General features: G+C 50.5%; 1 pseudogene; it reads left to right on the top strand.

The window, feature by feature from the left end:
- Positions 1–5,036: 5,036 nt before the first annotated feature.
- On the top strand, positions 5,037–5,142 carry LOC122230863 (annotated as a pseudogene).
- The last annotated feature ends 20,248 nt before the right edge of the window (positions 5,143–25,390 follow it).

Below are 25,390 nucleotides of genomic sequence, written 5' to 3'. Positions count from 1 at the left end.
CTAACTCTTGTCGGATGGAAAGTCCCAAATTTCATCATCTAAGTTCAGTAGGGGTGACGTTCCAGGTGCAATTCATCCTGGGGAAGAATGCCCCTCTATCTGTAGAGCTATGAAAGTAGAAAACAAGTTATCTTAGGTAGATATCTATCTCCCATAGACAACAATGGGACAAGCAAGGAGAGCGGCCATAGACATTCAGTTCAAAGGGGAGGAAATGGAGAGAACAGAAACCGTCACGGGTCCCAGTCAGCTTTGCAATCCACTCAGTCAAGTCCCATCATGTACAAAGCCTTAAGCCTTCATGAGTCCACCCACTGAGACATCCTTCCTTTTTCATGAAAAGTAGCATGAGTCGTCTTAGCAGGCTGTCTTAGGCTTTTGCAGAACCAGCGACCTCTACTTTCGGACTGTCTCTCCTTTTTAGTCCAAACTGGCCGGGTTTTTACTCCTATAAAGTTCTCAAGAACTACGTGGGTCTCCCATTTATATCATGGGGATTTATCCCATTAAGCAAAAGGCTCATCCACGGGTCTTTCCTGAATAATCCCACCTCCAGTTTCCGAGTCTATTGAGATGGCTGGGAGGCTATACTCCGAAGCCTTCTAGACGTCCTCTGGTTTACCTAAAGAGTCTACGAGTCACACTCTTAATCTCTTCCAGGAAACATTCATACGACTGAGAACTCGGATTTTTTTTTATTTTTGAAGACATTAGGAAAAGATTGTGCAGCCATGCGCTCAGCATTTTCTCAAGAGCTTGTTTTCCTGACAGTAAATCCCTTACGCTTAGCATCTTTTGCATCGTGGGTGGGATGAGAATCTTCAAAGCCACTGAGGCGTGGTTCCTTTTTAAACATTTCTTCTCTCAGGTTGTCTCGTTCGTCTTGAATTTTGCAATTCACGACAGGAAGAAGTCAGGCTGCACCTTCAACACCTTGCTTGTCAATCTCCTCAGCTAAATCTGCAAGTTCGTTCTTCACAAGTTCTTATTTTTTTTTTTTAATGTTCATTTATTTGTTTGAGAGAGAAAGAGAGGCGGGGGGGACAGGGTAGGGGCAGAGAGAGAGGGACGCGAGACTCAAACTCGTGAAACCGTGAGATCATGACCTGAGCCGAAGTCAAGAATCAGACGCTTAACCAACCGAACCACCTGGGCGCCCCATTCTGCACAAGTTCTGCTTTTCACCCAACTGTGGGACACGACTCTACCAAGCTTTCTGCTACTATGCGGCCAGGTTCTCCTCCCATCCAGCTTCCAGCAACGGGCTCCTCTTTTCTTCGTGAGTCCTCGCGAGTAACATCTCTAGCATCCATATTTCTAACAACAGTCTGTTCGTGGCAATTTACATTTCTTCTGTCCCACGTGTCTCACCCCCCTTGTGGGCCCTCACTGGCACTCTTAAACATACGTGTCATACTCCCCCAAATTCTTCAAGCCTCTGTCCACTACCCATTCCAAAGCCATTTACAGTTCTAAAAAATAGTAATAATAATACAAGTCTGTATGGGTTTCCTATCAGTGCTATAATCCATTAATTCAAATGGAGGGACTTAAAACAACACAAGTATTTAGTTTACAGTTCTGGAGGCCAGAAGTCCAAAATGGGTCCACTGAACTAAAATCAAGGTGTCTGCAGAGCTGAATTCCTTCTGGAAGCTCTGAGGAAGAATCTGCTTTGTTGTCTCTTCCAGCTTTTAGAGGACCTCGACATTGCTTGGTTCGTGACCCGGTTCCTTCACCTTCAAAGACAGGGAGCACACGACTCTGGTCTTGAAAATCATTGTCACATCTCCGACTCCAACTCCAACTCCCTCTTCTGGTTTTAAATATTCTTGTGATTACATTGGGCCCACTTCAGTAATCCAGGATTTTTTTTTTTATTTAAAAAAATTTTTTTAGCGTTTATTTATTTTTGAGAGAGAGAGAGAGAAAGACAGTGCGAGTGGGGGAGGAGCAGAGAGAGGGGGAGACACAGAATCCGAAGCAGGCTCCAGGCTCCGAGCTGTCAGCACAGAGCCCGATGTGGGGCTTGAACTCACAAACCGTGAGATCATGACCTGAGCAGAAGTCGGATGCTGAACCAACTGAGCCACCCAGGCGCCCCATCAACCCCAAAGATTTTAAAGGAAAATAAACTGCAAGGGATTCAGCAGAGTTAACATTAGCAAGTCAAAAACTAATACTCAACTTTGAAAACACTGATAGATTCATAACCATTACCAAAGTTTTACATTTGTCAAGTAAGCTCTAATCTCTCTCTTATTTATCCCCAGGAAATAAAGCACAACCTTCACAGGTAACAAGATCCACACCAGAACAACTTGTGGAGCATATGGCAAGCTTTGGGCTAAGCTATCTGCATACATAGTCCAGTTAGAGAAGGCCCAGATGTCTCTGAATGATGACATCAGGCACAAAATAAGAGATTCCCTAAGGGAAAGAAACTGATGCTCTGGGTGCCCCGTGTCTTAGATGTTATCTTATTTACTCCTCTGCACGGCACTGTGAAATAACACCCTGTTGGGAGTGAATATATAGATCTGGTGAAGGAAAGCGACTTCAAGTTCCCACAGCCCGACGGGGACAAAGGAGGGTTACACACTTGAATACGGCTGACTTCCCAGGGCACCGACGGTGCCCTACAGCCTGATGTTTTCTGAGAAGTGTGCGAGATGGAGTTCGGGGCAGGGCCCCGGGGGAGGGAGCTGTCACTGCGTGGGGTACCTGGAGACAGATTCTCAGGAGGAGGGAAGAGAATCTGGAAAGTGCGGAGTGAAGGAAGGACACTCGTGATGAACAATGACACAGAGGGGGAGACCTTGAGGAGTGTCCGGGGGAACAGGGGGGGAGCCTGTCTAGCCGGACCACAGACCCGGGGAGAAAGTGATGGAGGAACTCAACGATGGCTTCCAATCCCGAAGACCCGAATGGAAGGCCACGTCCAGTCGGCCAAGAAAACCCACTACAGATACCTGAGCAGGGCGCAGATCTAACCAGGGCCGTACTTCATAAAGATTCGTGTGAGCAGGGGTGCAGGGTGCGGGAGAGGAAGAAACGGGGCCCCACGAGCAGGCGGCTGCCCAAGTCCACGTGCGGGGTAATGAGGGTCTGAGGTACAAGGATGGGAATGGGAACGGAAACCAGAGGCCAGATGCCACAGCTGACGCGAGAGGCCGCAGAATCAGGCTTGACAGGATGCGACAGCTGAGGGAACGTGGAAAATGTGAACAGGGAGAAGTTAAATGTGTCTGACTCCGGGGTTTCCAGGCCGGGAAAGCACGGGGCAGCTTGGTCTCAGGCTGCAGGAATGGAGGTACCAGGCAGGAAAGTGGAAATGAGGCACAGGATCTGGGGGAAAGTCAGAAGCACGGACACCCATTAAGAGTCCTCCAACGGCAAGTGCAGGTTCAAAGAGCGGACAGGAGACCCTGGCAAGGGAAAGGAGGGGGACCCGGGCTGATCTTCCATAGAGGCTGCCTTTAGACGACGGGAGAGCCAGCGGGGCCAGGGAAGGACACAGGAGAGAGAGCCGCAGGGGCAGGAGAGGGTAGGAAAGCGGGATCCTGGATGCAGGAGACTTTCCCGGGGATGAAGCTGTCAGAAGTGCTCAGCGCTGCGGGGAGGTCGAGGAAGATGCGTCTGGTCAAGGGATGCATGTCAGTCACGTGCTGAGTCCTGAGCAGGGTGCAAACCACACTCCTGCTTCAGGCCAAGGACTCCTTGCATTGACCCCATGATGTGCAGATCCTTCCAGGTGGGAAAACCCAGGCTCAGGACCCTCAGCCGCTCCCACGGCAGGTGCACCGTGGACAGGTACGTGGGCCCGGGCTGGTCCGACCATGCCATGCTGCTTCTCTCAGCCCGTGCTTGACTTGTCCTTGCCTTTCTCAGCACCGCAGAGCCCTGTAGTCCTGGAGAAGACGATCGCTCGCCACGGTACTACAGGTGTGGCACACGGCAGCTGACAGAGGTGTCCTTCCCGTCCAGCACATGGTGCCTGGAACATGTGTGTGTGTTGAATGCATATTTAGTTCTCCCCTTTAGCCTTCCGGCTATAACAAGGCAGGGAACACAGGGGGGAGAGTGGCCTCTCCTCAGTGCCCCCTGTGGAAGAAAAGCAGGTGCCACCCCCACGACCACCAAGGCTGCAGTCTGTGCCCTCCAACAGCATCCGGCACCAGGACCACTGAGATGGGCGGACAGTTTAAAAGGAAGGGAAGGAGAAGAAAGAGCTGAGCCTGTGGCTCTCCCTGACTTCCACAATGACCCTGACGTCTGAGCCTGTGGGATAAATCTCCCTGCGGATGTTGTCTGTCTCCACACCTGCCAAATCCCAACACGAGGGGAAGCTTAGATATACTCGTCTCCCCCAGATCTCCTCCTCCTCCTTCCTTTTCCAAGTTCACCCTTCCTTCATTCCCCATCCTTTTCCCTCCTGTCAAAAAAAAAAAAAAAAAAAAAAAGCTGTCCACAAAGGAAAGCTCACGGTTTTCCAAGTAGAGAAATCTTACATGAGCAGGATTTCTGATCTCAATGTCACAATATTCTAAATTAATACCCCCCCCCCAAAGTCTAGTCATTGGAAATCTTAAAGACGGTTTGCTAAAGAGCTCCTGCATTAAAGGAGACATTGTCATGCCAACGCCAGCTATGAACACCTATAGGATACCACAAATTACTAATTCAAGGAACAATTACGGCTTCATTGGAAAACAATAGAGATTAAAAATCAATGAGCTAAGCATTTAACACAAGAAGTCAAAACAACCAAACGTTAGGAAGCCTAAAGGAAAGGATTAATGAAGATAAGAGGAAAAAATAAATAGAAGCCCGCCCCCCCCCCCGAAAAGTTAGCAGGTTAATAAATAAAATCAAGAGGTAATTCCCTGCAATGACAAGCCAAATAGACTCTGGCAAGTCTGATTTACACACATAACATTCCGGATGATAAAGGAGGCACAGTCTCTGGTAGGATGGATAGACTGTGGTATTGTCGCCCGCACCCTGTACAAAAACCCAGAGAAATGCTGGACTGAATGTATCCAAAAGCTGGGTGTGCAGTGATGGGGAACAGCAGCCTCCTCGGTAGTGTATACAGCCTGTTGATTGTCTGGGTGGCCCTCAGGGACCTTGGAGACAGCCCTTTCCGGTGGACACTGAGGTTTGGCCTCCTGCTATCTCCCATCTAGGCTCCAGACAGGCATGCGTGGTGTCGTTAGAAAGCCCCAGGGCACAGTGGGCGGGTCCACCTTGGCCAAGTCATCACATCCACCGTGCCAAGCTGCAGAACGAGCAGCATGTGAGTGAAGCCCCACTCAGGGCCGAGTTCAAGTTCCCTGGCCGCCAGAAGATCCACATTTCCAAGAAGTGGGGCTTTACCGAGTCCAATGAGGATGAATTCGAAGACATGGGGGCTGAAGAGTGGCTCATCTCCAATGGCTGTGGGGTCAAATACCTCCCTAATTGTGGGCCCTTGGACAAATGGTGGGGTCTGCCCTCATGAGAACCTGGACGCTGGCCCTCTCCGTTCATGCCCACCAATAAATCCTACTTCCTGTCAAAAAATGTTATAAATACATATAAATTGGGTGGGGTTTTTTGTTTGTTTGAGATGCACAGCAATCTCAAAATAAAGAAGGAGAAACCATCAGAGGCCAGAAACGAGGGGGACATTGTAAGCCAGAGTACGAAGCGTGAGGTGACCCTACCCTGGCCCAAAGGACCCAGGCATCAGCCCTGAGACTGGAGCCTGAGGGCTGAATGCAACAGAGGCCCAGGGAGGTGGCCCGATGACCTTGTGGGGTGCAGGGCAAAAACTGAGATCCCTCCACGAGGCTGGAGCCCTCAGGAGTCACCCTGCTTGGGAAAATGGGACTCGAAACGCTCTGGCCACTTCTCCTGAGGAGCAAGGAAGGGGACACCAGACCGGCACCCTGGGTGGCCCCGTGACACGTAATAACTCATGCTTGGGCTTCATATAGCTGTGGGACCCAAGTTTATGCCACCTTCGCGGTATGGAAACACACCGGGCGGGCGTGGGGGGGGCCACGAGGAGGGAGAGTCGGCTACATAAATGTTAACATTAATTATTTAAAATTAAATATAAAATTAAAAAACCCGCTTCACCAGTAGCAGCCATCGCGTGGCAAGTGCTCAGGAGGCACAGGTGGCTGACGACTCACCTATCAAACAGTGTAGCTATGATGAGGAAAAGGCAGGCTGACACCGCCACCCCCCACCCCCCCTCCCATGGGACACATGTGTGACATTCCTCGGGCACTCCCAGCTGCCCAAGAACAAAGGAAAGGGAAAAACTAAGGGTCACTGATAGAGATCACAGTCTCCATCAGTTTACAAGGAAAAAAAAAAGTCAGTCTCCAGAAACCTACAGACTCAGTTTCCTGGAGCCCTAACATCACCCTCCCCTCCATGGTGATGTGGGGAACAAAGGCAAGAAGGAAATGTAAATAAAATTAAATTTCTTTAGAACCTGAAGCCCACTGACAAATATTTGAGGCAAAGGGAGTATAACATTTCTCCAGGAACTGCCCGCTGTCTTAATGTTAATGCTTTCCGAGAGGGAAAAATAACTTTAGCTCCACAATAGCTAGGCCTCCAGTATCTGACGAGCCCTCTTTAGCATATAAAGGTCCTTTTGGAAACTTCCCCTTACCAGTACCTCCCACCCCGCCCCCAACTCCATAGCTTATCACCAGTCATTCCTCACAACCCCGGTGCAGCTCTTTCTGCCCAGGAGTCCTGTCCCCGAGCTTTAATAAATTCACCTTTTGCACCAAAGACGTCTTCAAAAATTCTTTCTTCGCCATCAACTCTGGACCCCCACCATTATTCAAAAACTGCATCAGCTAGAGAACATTTCTAGGGCTGCGGAAATTTTTGTCAGACAGCTGTGGCCTGGAGGTCTTAATCAATGCCGTAAGAAAGGGTGGGAGTAGAGAAGAAAACATATAAATATAAAATAAAAGAAAGGATAGTTGTTTCCATATAATATCTACCTAGGAAATCTAAATAAGTCAGTTTTAAAACTAAGAGGAACCAATAGCAAGGTTTACTAAGGGGGCAGGATCCCAAGTACATATACAAAAATAAGTATATCTGGGAATGCAAACTGGTGCAGCCACCCTGGAAAACAGTATGGAGGTTACTCAAAAAGTTAAAAATAGAACTACCCTACCACCCAGCAATTGCATTACTAGGCATTTATCCACAGGATACAGGTGTGCTGTTTCAAAGGGGCATATGCACCCCAATGTTTATAGCAGTGCTATCGACAATAGCCAAACTATGGAAAGAGCCCAAGTGTCCATCGATGGATGAGTGGATAAAGAAGAGGTGGTATCTATATACAATGGAGTATTACTCGGCAATCAAAAAGGATGAAATCTTGCCATTTGCAACTACGTGGATGCAACTAGAGGGTGTTATGCTAAGTGAAATTAATCAGAGAACTTCATGTGACTTCATTCACATGAGGACTTTAAGAGACAAAACAGATGAACATAAGGGAAGGGAAGCAAAAATGTTATAAAAACAGGGAGGGGGCAAAACATAAGACACTCTTAAATATGGAGAACAAACAGAGGGTTGCTGGAGAGGTTGTGGGAGGGGGGATGGGCCAAAGGGGTAAGGGACACTAAGGAATCTACTCCTGAAATCACTGTTGCACCACATACTAACTAACTTGGATGTAAATTAAACAATAAATAAGTTTTGGGGTTTTTTTGTGTTTTTTTTTTTAATTTTTCTTTTTAACGTTTATTTATTTTTGAGACAGGGAGAGACAGAGCATGAACGGGGGACCGTCAGAGAGAGGGAGACACAGAATCTGAAACAGGCTCCAGGCTCTGAGCTGTCAGCACAGAGCCCGACGCGGGGCTCGAACTCACGGACCGCAAGATCATGACCTGAGCCGAAGTCGGCCGCTTAACCAACGGAGCCACCCAGGCGCCCCATAAATAAGTTTTTAAAACATGTAAGTATAACTAGGGGCACCTGGGTGGCTCAGTCAGTTGAGTGTCCGACTTCGGCTCAGGTCATGGTCTCGCGGTTCATGGGGTAGAGTTCCGCATCGGGCTCACTGAGGTCAGCTCAGGGGCTGCTTTGGATTCTCTGTCCCTTTCTCTCTCTGCCCCTCCCCCACTTGTTTGCACATGCACACAATTCTATACAATGAATCACTGAGTGCAAGATGTGACAAAATGAAGAGACCACACACAACAGCAACCAAACGAATAAAAAAACCCGAGAATAAACTGAACGACAGTACACAAACATAGGAAGAAACTACAAATCTCTCCTGAGGGGCATAAAGGAAGTTGGGAATAATTAGTGAGATGTATATTCCTCAACGAGAAGACTTCGTGACCACAGAACTAAGAAGAGTTGTCCTTCAGTGAGAAGTTGGCATCTTTCTATGAACGAACCCGTTCAGAATAGCCCCGCTATCCTACGAGCTAAGTCCGGGAACAGCCCCCAACCTACGAATGAGAAAGTCACGGCAGGCAGAGGCAGGGAGATTTGAGGGTCACATGGTAAGTGACAAAGCAGGGCTTTGAATTGAACTCACATCGGTAGCGTTGCAAAGAACGGATGATGCGCTCAATGTGGGACTCATTGGCTAATCACGTAGGTAAAATGAATTAAATCTCTACCTCATCTCACAGGCGGATGTTGTACATGGACCGAAGACCTACGTATTTTCACGAATCACGAAGGCCCTGGAAGAAATATGAAAATACTTTTTTTTTCTACAGACTTAGAGCGTAGGGGATCTTTTGCAGCCGGGCACAAGCCAGAAGTCCTAAAGGAGAGTGACAACGCTGAGTATTTAAAAAGGCAAAACCCCCCAAAATCAATAAATAAATGAAATAAAAAGGCAAAATCCTACCCGGCAAAGGACCCATGGCCAAAGTGAAAAGGACAGTGCAGGCACGGCAGGCGGGCCACCCATGTGCGTTTGGGGGTCGAGGGTTTGCGGTGGGACGCAGACGGCGCGGTCGGGGAGAAGCTGGAGGAGTAGAGGTGTCAGCCGCCAGCCACTCTGAGCACGTCCAGCTCCCCAGTCGGGCTGGGAAGGGCGGCTCGTGCCAGGCTGTGCCGTCCCCCAGTCGGTGGGGACGAGCCGAACCAGGAGCAGAGGAGAGCAAAGAGCGCTTGGGGCCTGCAACCATCACCACTTCTGTGCGCCTCTTGCCTACAGAAACGGCCCCGAAAGAGAGCAAGACTGAGGCTGCCCTTCTTCGCCCACATCTCATGTAAACTGCTTTGGTGAATTCTACCCGGTGTCCTGCAAGGACAGATTCGGAGATACAGACTTCCAACTTAACCGAGGTGACAAATGGCGGGCTGGAAAAAAAAAAAAAGGTTTGCACATCACAGCCTTTTTGCCAAAAAGCAAACAAACACGTGATGAAAGCAATCCTGAGATGAAATTTTTTTTTTTTTTTTTGCCCATGAGATTGACATGAAATTTAAAGACTGAAAACACTGCTGTTTGCGACGCTCTAAGGAAATTATCTTTCTCGCGTATTACTCGTGAAAGTATAAACAGATGCGAACGTTATACAGGGGACAAAATGTGTCAGTTCCAAAATTTTAAACACGTACACATTCTGCCGGAGCAACGCCGTTTGTATCCTAAGGAAGTAGCAGCCCAAGGGAGCCCAGATAAGGTGCAAAGGTCACTCGTGGCAGCTTTGATTGCGGCAGTGGATACGAGTACTGATGATGGGAATCATCTGCGTTTGTACCAGGAACAGAAATACAATTGTTTTCAAAATGATGTGTATGCGGTAATGTTGGCAGATTACAATATCTTATTGATGAACGAAAATTGTCACGACGGATGAGTGAGTACGTAGGTAAGTGGTGAGGAGGAGGACGAGTGGGGGAGAGAGAGAGAGGGAGGCGTAAAAGTGTCATGGCCGTGGGGAACGAAGGCCCATGAGGGAGTTGAGAAATCAGAGACTAAATGGAAGTGGTTTAGGATGTGGTGGAAAACTCACATTTTACTTAAATGTGAATTAGTTGGGTTTTTTTTCTTAACGTTTATTTACTTTTGAGACAGAGAGAGACAGAGCATGAATGGCGGAGGGGCAGAGAGAGAGGGAGACACAGAATCCGAAACAGGCTCCAGGCTCTGAGCCGTCATCCCAGAGCCCGACGCGGGGCTCAGACTCACAAACCGTGACATCGTGACCTGAGCTGAAGTCGGACGCTTAAACGACGGAGCCACCCAGGCGCCCCAAATGTGAATTAGTTTGAATTCATTAGAACAGCTGTTTGGGTTTGTTAGAACAGTCATGTATTGAATTTATATATCTATATTTTTGTTATGTATCTAACTTAAAAAGTAATTAATTTTTTGTTCCGTCAGAGTAAAGGAATGAAGGAAAATAAAAGCAAAGACGTAGGGGAGAGGGGAGAAGCTGTCTCTAAAGCTCTGATACAAATGGGTGGCTTTCACATAATGACCTACCTCCAAGGCAAATTTTTTGCAACATACTTTGGCCGTAAGAAAACACGAGGCCACATTTATGTGAGTAAAACAACTACCACTTTGAGTACGAAAAACAACCACCGGGGGCGCCTGGGTGGCTCAATCGGTTGAGCGTCCGACTTCGGCGCAGGTTACGATCTCACAGTTCGTGGGTTCGAGCCCCACGTCGGGCTCTGTGCTGACAGCTCAGAGCCTGGAGCCTGCTTCGGATTCTGTGTCTCCGTCTCTCTCTCCCCCTCCCTCACTCACGCTCTGTCTCTCTTTCTTTCTCTCAAAAATAAACATTAAAAAAAAAAAAGAAAAAGGAAAACTACCGGAACGTAGAATTTCAGCATCTAGGTGAACACCTGTATTCAAAAGCATGTCTGCTTCTTCCAGGGTATAGCGTTGCTTTCCCAGAGTTATGAGAGCTGAGTGTTCCCAAATGCAACAGAGGCCACAACTCCAAATCCTGACACTTGGGTTTCGTGGACAAGATTTGCCTACGTGTCTCCTGCTCTTTTACTGCTGGACTTGCAGGCATGGTGCCTCCTCCCACTCAACATTTCAGTCGGTACTTATCTCTTGCGACTGATCACAGAGACCTTTAAATCGTCACTCTACTCTTCCGTGATTTATCAACCTCCCTTTGACTCCCGAGGAAAGAGTCACAACGTAGACGGTTCTGTCGTTGTAGGAAAATCACACTTGCGTCGAAGCTGGATTTTCTCGCTCTTTCGATGATGACGGTGGTGATGATGATGATGGTAATGATGAGGAAGGCCATCGTGGTGATGGTGAGGATGGAGATGACCCTGATGACGGTGAGGCGGATGATGATGATAGCGAGCATCCACCATGTGCTAATCCTCAGCCAGTCGGTGCTCCAAGAGCCCTACGTATATGAGTTCATTAAGCCTCACAGCTACCCCATGGGGTCAAAATCATTACCTTCCCAGTTTGCAGATAAAGAAGCCGCTCCCCACTGCTTGACCACAGTGGGAAGGGGCCGAGGGTCTCAGAGCCTCCGCCGCCTGATTCCGGGGTCTGCAACCTGCCTCCTTACTCGTGGGAAAATCTGCTTGTGGCCAATTAACTCAACAGCCTGGGTACAAGCTGGGCTTCATCCTGTCTCACGCTTCCTTTCGTTACCCTAACCACAAGCTAAGATACCCTGCATATCGAAGAGGCGTGTGGCCCAGTGCCCCACACAATCAAGGACCGGTCCTAGGTACTGCCTGGGATTCCATGCACCCAATGTGGACTCCATCCCCAATGCTGAGCTGGTCTGCAGTTCCTAGGAGAGAACTAAGCACCCAACACAAGTCAGCATGGGGCACGATGTGTCCTTCCATGCCCTGTACTGTAGACAGCGCCCTTCTGAGATGAATAAAAATTGTCCCACCTGAGAGATGAGGAAACTGAGCATGACACAATGTAAGAAATCCGTCTAAGATCAGAGAACCAAACAGCAAGGTGGGGCACTGTTAAACAATGACCTAAAAACGCTTACCTGTGTCCTTAAATTCCCTAAAAGTGATCCTGAGTAGCTCCCGCGGACCACAGCACCATCTGAAGGTGACAAGGTCAGCCCTTCCCTGGGGCCATGACCATGTCTTCTCTGATGACCCAGCCCCTTCCCAGCACTCATGCTGCAGGGCACCAAGCCTGTGCAATGGCTGGCACGTGCACTGAGGCAAAGTGACGTTTCCCAGGAGGGACGGGAAACGCATCCAGCTATGACTTGAACCGTTTCTTCAGGCGACTGAACCACTGCAGGCGCTCACCCTGACCCTGGAACGGCAGCCCCCAGGCAGAGTCCTGACGCGACCTTCACGTGCCCCCTGAGTGCTGTCGCGCGGGTGCACTGACCTCTGTGGGTGCAGGCTCAGCATCATCACTCAGTAACGACACCATCCATCTGGGTTTTTATTTCTTAAAACCCCTTGACTGAGTTATGACCGACTTACAAATGCCTGTATGTATTTGTTACATACCTTAATGTTTGGAGATTCGCATATACCCACAAACCCATCACCATAATCGATGCCATGAACCTATGCCTCACTTCCAAAAGTTTCCTCCTGCCCTCTTCCTTTTTGCGTGTAAGAACACTTAACCTAAGACCTGCCCCCTTACCAAATTTGTATACTGTAGTACGAGGTACGAAAACACTCACCGCAGGCATTACGCTGCAGAATGGACGTGTTGTAGACTTGTAGAACTAAAACTTTGTACCTTTAACTAAACAGACCCTAGCCCCCCAGACCCTGTAACCTCCCCCTCGACTTTCAGTTTTAAGAAAGAAGGAAATAAATCCTGCCGTATGTGACAAAATGGGTGAGCCTGGAGGCTGTTTATGGTGAGCAAAATAAGCCAGACACAGAAGGACAAATATTACATGATCCCACTTAGACGACGACGAATCCAAAATGGTCTATCTATCTGTCTTGGGTTTTTTTAATGTTTATTTTTGAGAGAAAGAGAGAGACAGAGAGCCAGCAGGGGAGAAGCAGAAAGAGAGGGAGACACAGAATCCGAAGCAGACGCCAGGCTCTGAGCCGTCAGCACAGAGCCCAACGCGGGGCTTGAACTCAGGAAACATGAGATCATGACCTGAGCCAAAGTCAGATGCTTAACCAACTGAGCCGCCCAGGTGCCCCTCTCGCTGTCTTTGGATGAGCTAGATGTGAGCTCCACACGGTATCTAACCCATTCAACTTACACTTATTCATCCATTGAACAGATACTCACTAAACACCAATGACATACTGATCACCAAGGACAGAACAGTGGACAAAGCAGGGGTGCAGATTAGCGCTTACAGATTGGAGGGGAGCACAACAGGTGAGGAGGCATCATAAAGTACACGCAAGGGTTACAACGAGCTAAGTGGGATCGTGTCACCTGAGGAATTGGGAATCATTCCGGAGAGAGGGTGAAGTCAGTCCGGATGGGTGGATGATAAGAGTTGGCTTGGTCAACAAGGAATGGAGGCAGAGGGAGAGCCAGATTGCCCAGCAGGGGGGAAACTAAGGACTTAGCTTAGCAGTTAGACAAGGAGAGGAAGAGAACACGAATGGCTACCATGCCCGTGCACCGTGAGCAGTACGCCATGAGAGGGCTCAGGGTTCTAGACCCAAGAGGGGGCATTGGAGAGGAAGGCACCCTACAGCATGAACGAGTACATGGGGAGCCAGTGAAGGGCTTAAGCAAACTGAGACATGGTCATATGTGCATTATCAATAGATCATTCTGGATGCAGTTTGGAGTGCATTGGGGAGGCTCACGTCTGGAAGCACAGTGAGGAGCCGTCACATCATCCAGATCCAAGAGGGCGGAAGAGGGTAGTTGCTGAGGACATGAAGAGAACTGGATGCTTCTAGAGATTCTTCTAGAAACAATATGAGGTGAAGGATTGGATGTGGGAGGTGAGGGAGAGAGAGAACAGTCAAGAAAAATGCAAGGAAGAGTCAAGGAAAACTATCAAGTTGGACAACTTGATAGAGGATGTTACTGTATTCCCAGAGACAGAAATTCTGGAAGGTAAGATAGCTTTAGATAACAGGGAGTCCATTTTCACTTGGAACACGTCTGAGTCGGAGAAACTGAGGAGCCACCACGTGGGGTTGCCCCGTGGGTGAAGGTGGCTCACCGGGGCAGGAGCTCAGGAGAGGTCTGAGACGTTGATGCCATTTGAGGTGTCATCAGGATGGGTTGTTATGTTATAGACACGACAGGTGGCTCGGGAGTTTGTGCGAATGGCACAGAGGTCCTTGGACCGGCCTCAACATCCCAGGCAGGAGGATGCGGTCACAAGCACGTGGAAGGGCGGGGGGGGGGAGGGAGACAGAGAGCAAGCAGGCGTGAAGCGCCAGAGACCTGGGACGAGCATCTTCTGAGGAGAGTGAGGTCCACAGCGGCCCAGGCTGCAGGGCAGGGAGCTGAGACAAGGACGGGTCCGGATTCACCGGAGTTAGCAGCCGCTACAGGGCAGATGCCCGGTGACAGGGGGCTGGGGATGGATGGAAACCATGGGCGTAGGTGACTTTTCCCCAGGTTTCGCTGTGAAGAACAGGGGAGGGTTCTGGCAATGACAACCTCTGAGAAGGAAGGCTGGTGTGGGGTGAGAGGGAGACCACCAAGGGGGGAGGGTAGGAAGCCGGGGCGTGAGTGAGGACGGCAGGCGTCAGAGTGGGAGGAGAGCAGGGGACGGCTGGAGAAGCGACGAAGGACGGCCATTCGGGGAGGCCCGCACCCTCAGCGCCGGGGCCTGCGGCTGGGACCGGCATGGACCGTGTGGCCCACTCCCCTGCCCTGTGGTCGGGGGGACACTTGTGGGACACTTGGCCTCAGCCAGAAGCAGGTCCCGGCGGGGCCGAGAGGGGCACGACTCCTGGCAGAGGGAGAGTGGACGCGGAGTAACGGGTACACGGAGTGAACGCGGACCGGATCCCGAGGGCCGGACGGGCAGGTCGGGGAGGGAGGAGGGCACCGACGGCGACCCGCACGAACCCAGAGCAGTGGACTCCCAGGAGCCTTCTGAATCTCCGCCGAGGGCACCAGATGGGATCGGGAAGGGCTTCCGCATTTCCACGGAGGAGTCTCCACGGCCGGAGAATGAAAGTTACTCCCCGCCGTCCACGCAAGCACCACAGCCCACGTTTCCTCGGAGGACTTTGGTTTTGTCATAAAATCACATGAGACTCGCGTCTCACTCGGGTCAGCTTCCCACGGCTGCCACCAAAGAGTTTCCACCATCCGGGGGCTGAAGGCCACGGGCCGTTGCTCCGTCACAGCTCTGGAGGACACACGTCCGAGGGCAAGGTGTTGGTTCCTGCGGGTGGCCGGAGGGGGGAATCCGCGCCCTGCCTCCGTCCCGGCCTCTGGGGCTCGGGAGTTAGTGACATCACGTGACTTCTAAGTCACCGCCGGGGACAGCAGTCTCACACTTCGGTGACGGTTTCGTTGCTGCTTCACCGTGAGTCCGGGCCACAGCCGTTGTCCTTCCGGATTCAATCCCCTCACCAGTGAAATGGGAAAGCACCATCCCACCAACCTCGCTCCTCGCTGCCCGGGAGGTTCGTGCCTTCGGAGCTGAGACGTGAGTCAGCGGGAGGAGCCTCCGGAGGGCGCCCGGGGGGCTCGGGAGGTTGAGCGTCCGACTGTTGATTTGGGCTCAGGGCGTGATCTCGCGGTTTGTGGGATCGAGCCCTACGTCGGGCTCTGCACTGATATCACGGAGCCTGCTTGGGATTCTCTCTCTCTCTTCCCTCTCCTTCTGTCCCTTTCTCATGCTCATGCATTCTCTCTCTCTCTCTCTCTCAAAATAGATAAATAAACTTAAAAAGAAGGAGCCTTTGGAACAAAAGCTTTGTGTCAGGCCTTGTCTGAGACACGGCAGGGGAACTAGCATTTAGGAAAGAGCCTGACGTGCAAAGGTCAGAGCAGACATTCACTGGGTGTGTGATGTTCCAGAAGCAGCTACCAGGTCTGTGAGTGTGGGTCTCTCAGAGAGAGAGCGGGACAGGGGCCACTGGCCGGGGACAGGCTTTCTGGTTTGACGATCACCGACACTCAAACCTGAGCCTCTGATTCCTAACTGGGGTAATGTGGCTTTCCAGGCCCCGCCACCAGTCAGTGCGACATCTAACTGGTGTCCCAGCTCCTATTCCCTGCCCACAATTGTCCGGTCGGCAGATGCTGACTCATTCTCCAAACATCCACTTTTTAGATGGAGTCATTCCCTCCCCTAGAAAATCTCCAACATCTTGACGTGGTGTTCACAGCTCCACAACCCAATGGCGGTCTGACGTTTCAACGTTATCTCCCATAACCTGTGCACAAGGATCCTTTCCTGTAGCCAACTGGCCAACCCAGAGCTGCCAAATGCGGTTGTGCAGGTTTCGCACTGCACATCTAGGGCACATGCGTGGTAGACTGCACAAGGCACGCGCTGATACCTGTTCACTATTGCCTCCCCTCCCATCACCACCCGTCACCACCCACAGCCACCGACGATGTTTTGTGCCTCTCTTGTTCCAGGGTGTTGTTGGGTTTTTTGTGTCGCGCTTCCATGGATAGGTTTTAATTCACGGTAAAAACTATATAATAGAACAAATTCTTCCATAGTCTCTCGCCAAGATTTAAATAATATTTATCCTATTTGTTTTAAGTTTTTGTAATTTTTTTAATGTTTATTTATTTTTGAGAGAGAAAGAGAGAGACAGAGCAGGAGCAGGGGAGGGGCACAGGGAGAGGAGACACAGAATCCGAAGCAGGCTCCGGGCTCCGAGCTGTCAGCGCAGAGCCTGACGTGGGGCTCGAACTCACGAACTCTGAGATCACATCACCCTCTGACTGGGGGAAGCAAGAAATAAATGTAGGAGCGTATCTGGCTGTTCTCACCAGATTCAGGACGCAAGCTTCGGAGAACAAATCGCATCCTGAGCCGCCCTGCTGGGGGCGGGGAAGCATGACTCCACTGCAAGGAACAAATCCTAGCTCAGGACCTGCCCCCCGCTAGACCCTCCGAAAACGCTGTCCCAGAGCCTAGAGCCATGTGCCAACACCCCGCCAACGAGAGGGGTGATGCAGGCGGGTTCTGACGCGGCCTCTTCGGCAGGTGACATCCAAACCGAAGGGCTGACTCCAAGCCCGACAGGTTGCGCCGCATCGGAAGGACGAGCAATGCTTTCGGGGGGGTTTTGTTCTGTAAACCTTCTTAAAAATACAGAACAGGTCAGAAGAAAGCGTGCGACCCACGCCCTGCAAACGACAGTAACCCAGCTGCTCGTTTACAGCGCGACCCGACGCTCTCTAACCGGACCGAGCTGGAACTAATGAAACGCACCGGCTGTGCACCTGATTTTCCACAGCACGTCCACACTGGCGCTGGGGATGCTGTGCGACCGGAGTCACTGACGCGCTTTAGGTTCGCTGCGCTCCTTCAGGTGCCACAGCAATGTTCCAGCATCAAAGCCTTGCGACTGGGGGCCGTGTCTTTCTCCAGATGTGCCAGGATTCCAAATCCTAGCTATTTTTCCTCCTTCTATACATCTCCACGGAACAAATACGAAATAACCTAGCGGTATCAGAGGGAATGGTAATCCGTGGCCTGGTGAAACCTGATCTTTGGAATGGTTTCAGTCGAGATTTGGCCACCCATCTGTGGCTCGCTAATTGGAAAGCGTGCGTTCCTTCCGTCGGAGCGGGATGTCATTATAGGGAACAGTCATCTCGTTATACCCGTTCTGGGAAGTGGCAGAAGCCCAGGAAAAGTCTGCTGGGGGGAAGGCATATTGTAACATTCTGGGGACTCGGCCAAATCACAGCCCCGAGACGCATTCGATAAGAGGTACAATCTGTCAAAAACCGCCACTTAGTTTGCAAAACGTTCTCCGGAAGCGTGAATAACGAAGGCAGTGCCCCCGCGTGCTCTGCTCGTCGGGGTGGGGCTCGCCTTCCTCAACGACAGTAACCGTCCAGGAGGCAAGGCTCTCCCCGCCAAGGGTCCGGCTCCCCCGCTCCGCCAGAATCCGGGCTGGGATTGAAGGCCACCCCTCTTCCCAGCAGAAGAGGTGCTCGGAGGGCATTAGGATGTGAGGGAAGCTGTTTGCAAAAATAACGCTGGCCAAGCGGACGAGAGAGGAACGGTGCTTCCTCCGCGGACGACCAGCTGCCCCAGAGAGCCCCAGGTTGTCCCCGCCGGCTGTCGGGAATAAATACATGCTATTCTTGCCCTCTTCCTCCCGCTGAAACCAGCAGAGCCCTGCAGCCTCAGGACGCGTGTCCTTCCCGCTTTATTCTGACTGCGATCAAATATGCATAACATAAAATTTACCGGTAGCCTTAAGTAATTCACACTGTGGTGAACTGTCCATCACCACTGTCCGCGTCCAGAACTTTTCCCTCTTCCCCAAACTGAAGCTCTGTCCCCCGAAACCCTAATTCCCAGCCCCTCATCCCCCAGCCCCCAGCGCCTCCGATTTTACTCTCTGTCTCTAGGGGTCTGACGATCACCAGAGACCTCATCCGGGTGGAATCGCACTGTCTTGGTCCTTCGCGGCTGGCTGATTCGCTCCGTGCAATGGCTTCAAGGTTCATTCACATGGTGGCAGGTGGCACCATTTCCCTCTCTTTTAAAGCTGAAAATACCCCGCTGTAGGTACACACCGCATTTCACTTATCCGTTCCTCGGCTGCTGTTCATTTGTTGCATCAGCAAGTAAGCCCAGGGGGAACAGAAAATAAAATGAGATCGTTGGATCACACACGCATGTGCAAGACACAAAAGAGGCCTCGTTCCTTTATTTGGACCAGGCTTGAGCACACATGCAAGGGAAAAACCCCCTACCCGGGTCCACAATTGTCTCCTCCATCCGTCTGCAGCTGATGCCAAAGGCATCGCTGTAGAAAGTTCTCTTTCCGTCCCTGATGCGCCTGGGACTAAGTAACACATTAAAGTATCTGGTCATCTAAATGGCGGCACAGAGAGCGCATCAGCCCCAGTGCTGTCTGCGACGGTGTCTGAGAAGTGGTGATGGATTACACAAGAGATCGGACGGCAGAGACGGAAGGGAGGGTGAGGGAGAGTTTTTCGCCCTGGCGCTCTTCTTAGGAGAAAAGTACTTAATGGAGACCTGTGTCAATGCAGCCCAAGAACACAGGTTTCCTCCAACACAGGTTCTCCCAGGAAGGCCAGAAGGAAGGTGCTAGAGAAAGAAGGCAGGGGGTACTGCCTGCCTCTGAGAAGCCAGGGGTGGGGCGGGGGCACATCCTCTAAGCCCTTCCTCACTTCTTACCCCATACCCTCATGTGGAAAGAGCCAGCAACTGAGCCACAAATTTCCCCACCCCCCGAAAATCTAAGAGTCTCCAAGGAAATACAGCAACATGGCACAAGGGTTTGATGTAAGTTTTAACCTACATCAAAATAAAACATAAATATATGTAAAGTAATATATTCAGTTATCAACTCACACATAGTTTTCTTTTTTTTTTAATTTTTGTTTTGTTTTTGAGAGAGAGCACTAGCAGCAGGGGAGGGGCAGAGAAAGAGGGGGAGACACAGAATCCGAAGCAGGCTCCAGGCTCTGAGCTGTCAGTTCGATGCAGGGCTCAAACCCACGAACCGTGAGATCATGACCTGAGCCAAAGTCGGACACTTAACCGACCGAGCCACCCAGGTGCCCCTATAATTTTCTTATCTACAAAACGGGAAGGGCTGGTTCGTTACGGATATTTGTGATTCTGGGGTGCATTTTAGCATTTCTGGCTGATCTCCTGCCCTGGGATGCCTTTCCTCCACACCTCCCCCCACTCACCCCTTCCACCCCCCACCCCCCCAGTCCCTTCCTGACATTTACACCTCAAGTTCAAGCTCACCCCTCAGAAAGTACTTCCTTAACTGCCCACCAACCCCTTGTACTCCACACGCACTGACCCTTACCCAGTATCTTCTTGTATATTAGTTTATCTCCTTCCTTCTAGAATGTGCTGCCCGTGAGCACAAGCCTCTTGCCCATCTCTACCGCTGGCCCCCTCAGCAGCAGAAGGGTGCCAACACTCAAAATATATTGGACACAGTCTAGCAATTTTCCAGAAGGGCCAAGTGCCGCTGCAGATGGGTGGATGCCCCACGTCTCAGCCCGACAGCGTTTTCTGCGGAGCGTGGCGTGGGCGTGGCTACCGGCGCCAATGCCTTGCCCCTCGGAGACGAACTCCCCCTCCTGTGTATTAAGTTCTGGGACCGTTGGCCGGATGGCTTCAAGGGGCTCCTTACAGGCAGCGCTGTGTTAAGCTTTCTCAGTAGAGGGAGCTGGAGGGCCACGGAGAAGGAAGAGGCTTCCCGCTGCTTCCAGCCTCCAAGTGGTCTGGGCGGTGTGGGGACGTCCGCCACACCCCGGGACTGGTGCCCCTGGGGGTGACCTACGCTCGCCCAGCAGCTCCGGCGGCTCTGGCCTGGGCAGACCAGGAACCTTCCTGCTGCCCGCTGGCCGAACTGCCCCTTCTCCTGCCAGATCTGAACTCCTGAGTCTGTCCTTCCGTGGTGTTTCCTGGTGACTCAGACTTACTCTCTTATCACAGGGCCAGTGTCCTTTCTATTAACTGTGCCCTGTTTTGCCCACCAGGTGACTTCTGTCGCTTCACTGGACTCAGATTTCTAACCACAAAGGTCCTGCCCCAAAGCTCTGCTCAGGGAATGTTAAGTTGTTCTCTGCCCAGAGGGGGGCACGCATTTGGCCTCAGGGCAGAGCGACTGACCCCACACTGGGCCACAGGTCAGCTGGTGGGAGACAACGCATGGCCTGATTAACAAGTGTCAATCAACTAAAATAATCCTTGTCTCTCTCCAGCATTTGGTGGGGAATACAAACATCGGCCCGTCTTTATTAATTTTTTTATTTGGGGGAGGAGGGAGAGAGAGACGGTCTTAAGCAGGCCCTACGTCCAGCTCCACGCCTCGAGGGGGGCTCCAGCCCACGACCCTGGGATCACGACCTGAGCCGAAATCAAGGGGCGGACACCCAACTGACTGAGCCATCCAGGTGCCCCAATCGGCCTGTCTTTAAAAACAGACTAGTCATGACAGTAGCTGACCCTTAGGGGGCATTGGGGAGGTGACTCCCTACCGGATTCCCCTCTAGGACCGTACTTGTATTAACTCGTTTAACCATCACAGCGATCCAGGGATGCGGGTTACCATGATCAGCTCCATTTTATAGACGACGAAACAGAGGCCCAGAGAGGTCGTGTAACTACATCCAGGTCAACAGACGGGTCATGGCAGAGCTTGGGTCTGAATGTAAGCCGTGGGGCTCAAGAGGCCGCGTTCTTCATCATTACGGAAAATCAAAACGTGTGCCCGTAAGACAAGAGTATACCTTTTTAAAAGATCGCCCTCAATTAAATAATCCCGTTAAGCACATCACTTGAACATGATGGACTATGGAGAGGGGGCAAATGGAGATGGGGGGTGAAGACAGGAGAGAAATGAACACATTAACAAATAAAAAACAGCGAGAGAAGGGGCTTTCAAACGCGTGTGCACAGTTAGCACGCACGTGGTGATGGCTGTGATCGGCCCAACCCTATGTGCGTGGGCCGGCGTGCAACACATGCCCGCGGTTCGAGACGGCGGTGACAGGGATGACGCGTGCTTGACCACAACCCAGAGACCGTGTGGCGGGAAGCGGCCTGGCCTTGACCAAGTAGTGCAGGACATCTCTTCGCTCTTATAAAAGCAGAACGGGTAGGATGTGAGCTCCACGTGGTCGGGAGCTATCTAGAACACAGGTTGGCGCGCAGTAGGCTTACTATTTACCGAATGAATGACCTAGAGCTCCAGGAGCAACCCCCCCGCCCCGGGAGCTCACGCCGGATGGGGTGGTCGAAGACCCGCCATGAGGCGCACCCTCCAAGAGCGGGTGGACGTAGCTGTCCACGTGGATAAGGAAAAACCCACATTTGAGTCATCCATCTGAGGCAAGTGCCTTGCCTTTTTCCAATTTCGAAATTACGTCTTTTAAAGACCACGTGTTTTTACAATCCTGTCGGGAATGAGTCCATCAGGTGTTCGAATAAGCTGCTTCTCGTTCGTTTCCCCGCCCTTCGGAGGGTACCCGATATTTAACACCGAATCAACGCAAGGAATCGATTTCCAATGCTGATGAGAAATTGGCATACATCAAGCAAGGATGAGCATCTGAGAGATGGGGCTGTTGGCTTTGCCCTTGAGTCAGAAATAGGCCCTAGGACCTCACAGCACCTGTTGCTGGAGCGGGCCCGTAATTAATATGTGTCCCCATAAGATGCCCTTAATAAAATCTTCAGTGAAACGTATACAAGTCAAGCACACAGGAGTATTAAAATTACCTTCCGCAGACGAAGCACATGACGAGCTTTCTAAAGTTAGGGCCGCATCAGCACAGCAAGCCACACCCAGCACTAATTTTTTCCGTGTGGCCTGACGGGAAATATTCCCCAGTCCTTTCTCTCCCTCTCATGGCTTCAGTTACATCAGAAAAGATCGACTTCCGATATCCCGAGAGGTCTTTTCTAGCTTTTCCAAGCGGCGGTTTGAACCCTATGGACAACGTTCCATAATTGCTGAACATCTGGCCTGATATCAGTTTCTTGGGGATGAGAAGAAACAGTCGCCTTAGCCAAGGTCCCAATCTTGAGTGTCAGAAGCTAATATCTATCAGTTTCCTTTCAGACTCATGCGGTGCATTGGGATGCCTGGGGGGCTCAGTCAGTTGAGCGTCCGACTTCGGCTCAGGTCGTGATCTCGCGGTTCGTGAGTTCGAGCCCCGCCTCGGGCTCTGCGCTGACGGCTCGGAGCCTGGAGCCCGCTTCGGAGTCTGTGTCTCCCTTTCTCTCTGCCCCTCCCTCGCTCGCACTCTGTCTCTCTCCGTCTCTCAAAAATGAATAAAAAGGTTAAAACAATTTTTTTTTAACTCATGCAGTGCATACAGACAGGGCTATGTAATTACAATCAAACGGCGACCAGAGCGTGAGTCTTGAATTACTCGTCCTGGGACAGACAGAGCTATTTATAATCACACTGAGGCTGGGGAATCGAGTAATTGTGGACCAGGATGAATCTGTGGCTCAGGGACTGACATGTAAACGGGCAGCTGCCAGTTACAGGCAAAGAAGCCCACACCACCCACAGACCACAGGGCAGAGGGACACCTCGCACAAAGGGACACACCTCCTCCGGGAATTGTGTGGGGCCAGGCTTTCGGCAGCAAACCACCAGCTACTCTTGGCAGAGAGAGGTGAGCCTGGAGAGGGCACGAAGGCCTCTTTTGTTTGATTCCCTTGCCGGGTTGAGTATGTCAGCTCCTTGCAGAGGAGCAGAGGAGTGGATGCCCAAAGAGAAATTTTGGACAGGGCAGAGGCTCCGGGGTGTGAATAAAATCACTCTTTTTATACTAACAGGGCTGGGGTGTATTTCCGAGGAGGGGAAATTGAGAAGTTAAATAGGCAAACGGTTTATTGCTCGGAGTAGGGACTCCGGGATGAATGGACGGACTTGCTTGTCCCATTCATCCAGCAGCCAATCAGGGAGCAGAGGCCCCACGATGCTCCTGTGAGGTTGAGATTGCAAGGTGGTTCAGGCGCTGAGCTTTGGGGTCAGACGGGTCGGGGTTTGACTCCCACCTCAGTGTGAGCCTATTCAAATCCCCGAAATTTGTCTATGAAGTATAATGTATCTGGAAAAGTTTCCGTCCCCACTAACGTAGTCGATCGGTCCAGGATTTTTGCCTTAAAGGTCGCTGACATTCTGGCCCCATGGAACTGGGGTTCCCCTCCCTTACGCTGCGTGTCAGGGGAATGACAGCTCCTCCCAGACCCTGTTGCCCCATTCACATTGACATTCGGGACCCTTTCCTGCCTCCTCTCAGCTCTTTGTTCCAGATCCAACTTGTCAAAAATTGCAGGGGCCCCTGGGTGGCTAGTCGGTTGAGCGGCCGCCTTCAGCTCAGGTCATGATCACACATTTCATGGGTTCGAGCCCCGAGCTGGACTCTGTGCTGACAGTTCAGAGCCCAGAGCCTGCTCGATCCTGTGTCTCCCTCTCTCTCTGCCCCTCCCTCACTCACACTCTGTCTCTGTCTCTCTCAAAAGCTGAATGAACATTTAGAAAAAAAAAAAAATTTAATTGCAAACCACAGTGGATTGTTAGCCAGTTATCACCAACACATTCATGTCATACGACCTCAATTTCCTCAGGACTTTTTCCACTTAAGTCCGTCCAACACATATTTATAAGGTGCTAAGTTAGTTTCCTATTGTTGCTGTAACAAAGGACCACAACTTTATGGTTCAAAACAACACAAATTTATTCCTACAGTCCCAGGAGTCAGAAGACTAAGATCAGGAACACCTGGGTGGCCCTGTCGGTTAAACGTCCAGCTTTTGATCTCGACTCAGGTCATGATCTCATGGTTGGTGGGTTCGAGCCCCGTGTCAGACTCTACGCTGACAGTGTGAAACCTGCTTGGGACTCTGTCTGTCTCTGTCTCTGTCTCTCTCTCTCTCTGCCCCTCCCCCTCTCCATCTCTCTGTTTCTCTCTCAAAAATAAATAAATAAACTTAAAAAATGTTTAAATAAATAAAAAATAAAACCACTGTTGTCATTATGGTCACAGACTTAAAGCAAAAACATGAGCATAATGATGAACATATGAGGCATCTCAATAAACAAGAGGAAACTGTTTTAAAAAAGAACACAGTGGAAATTTTAGAACAGAAAAATACAGTGTGTAAAATAAAATACTCATTGGCTGGGTCTGGCCGAAGGAAACTGAAGAGGGCCTCCGTGGCCTAAAGTGATCTAATACACAAATAATTGGAGTCTCTGAAGAAGAGAAAAGAGATATTAGAGCATAAAAATTTTTTGAAGAAATAATGGCCAAATGCTCAGCCATAAAAAAGAGTGAGATCTTGCCATTTCCAGTGGAAATGGACCTAGAAGGTATTGCGCTAAGGGAAATAAGTCAGCGAAAGAGAAATATCACATGTTTTTGCTGATATGTGGAATTTATGAAGCAAACAAGCGAAGAGACAAACCAAAAAACAGACTCTTAGGGGCGCCTGGCTGGCTCAGTTGGTGGAGCATGTGACTCTTAAACTAGAGGTTGTGAGTTCAAGCCCCACGTTGGGTGTAGAGATTACTTAACAATAAAATCTTACAAAAAAGCAAAAAAAAAAAAAAAAAAGTCCACACTCTTAACTACAGAGAAGAAGCTGGAGGTTACCAGAGGGGAGGTGTGGGGGTAAAATAAATAAAAGAAATTAAGAGTATAGTTATCGTGATGAGCACCGAGTACTATATAGAATTGCTGAATCATATTGTACCCGTGAAAGTAATATAGCGCTGT

Source organism: Panthera tigris, chromosome C2 (genome assembly GCF_018350195.1).
Source record: "Panthera tigris isolate Pti1 chromosome C2, P.tigris_Pti1_mat1.1, whole genome shotgun sequence".
Classification (NCBI taxonomy): Eukaryota; Metazoa; Chordata; class Mammalia; order Carnivora; family Felidae; genus Panthera; species Panthera tigris.
This window is presented reverse-complemented; position numbering and strand designations above follow the sequence as displayed.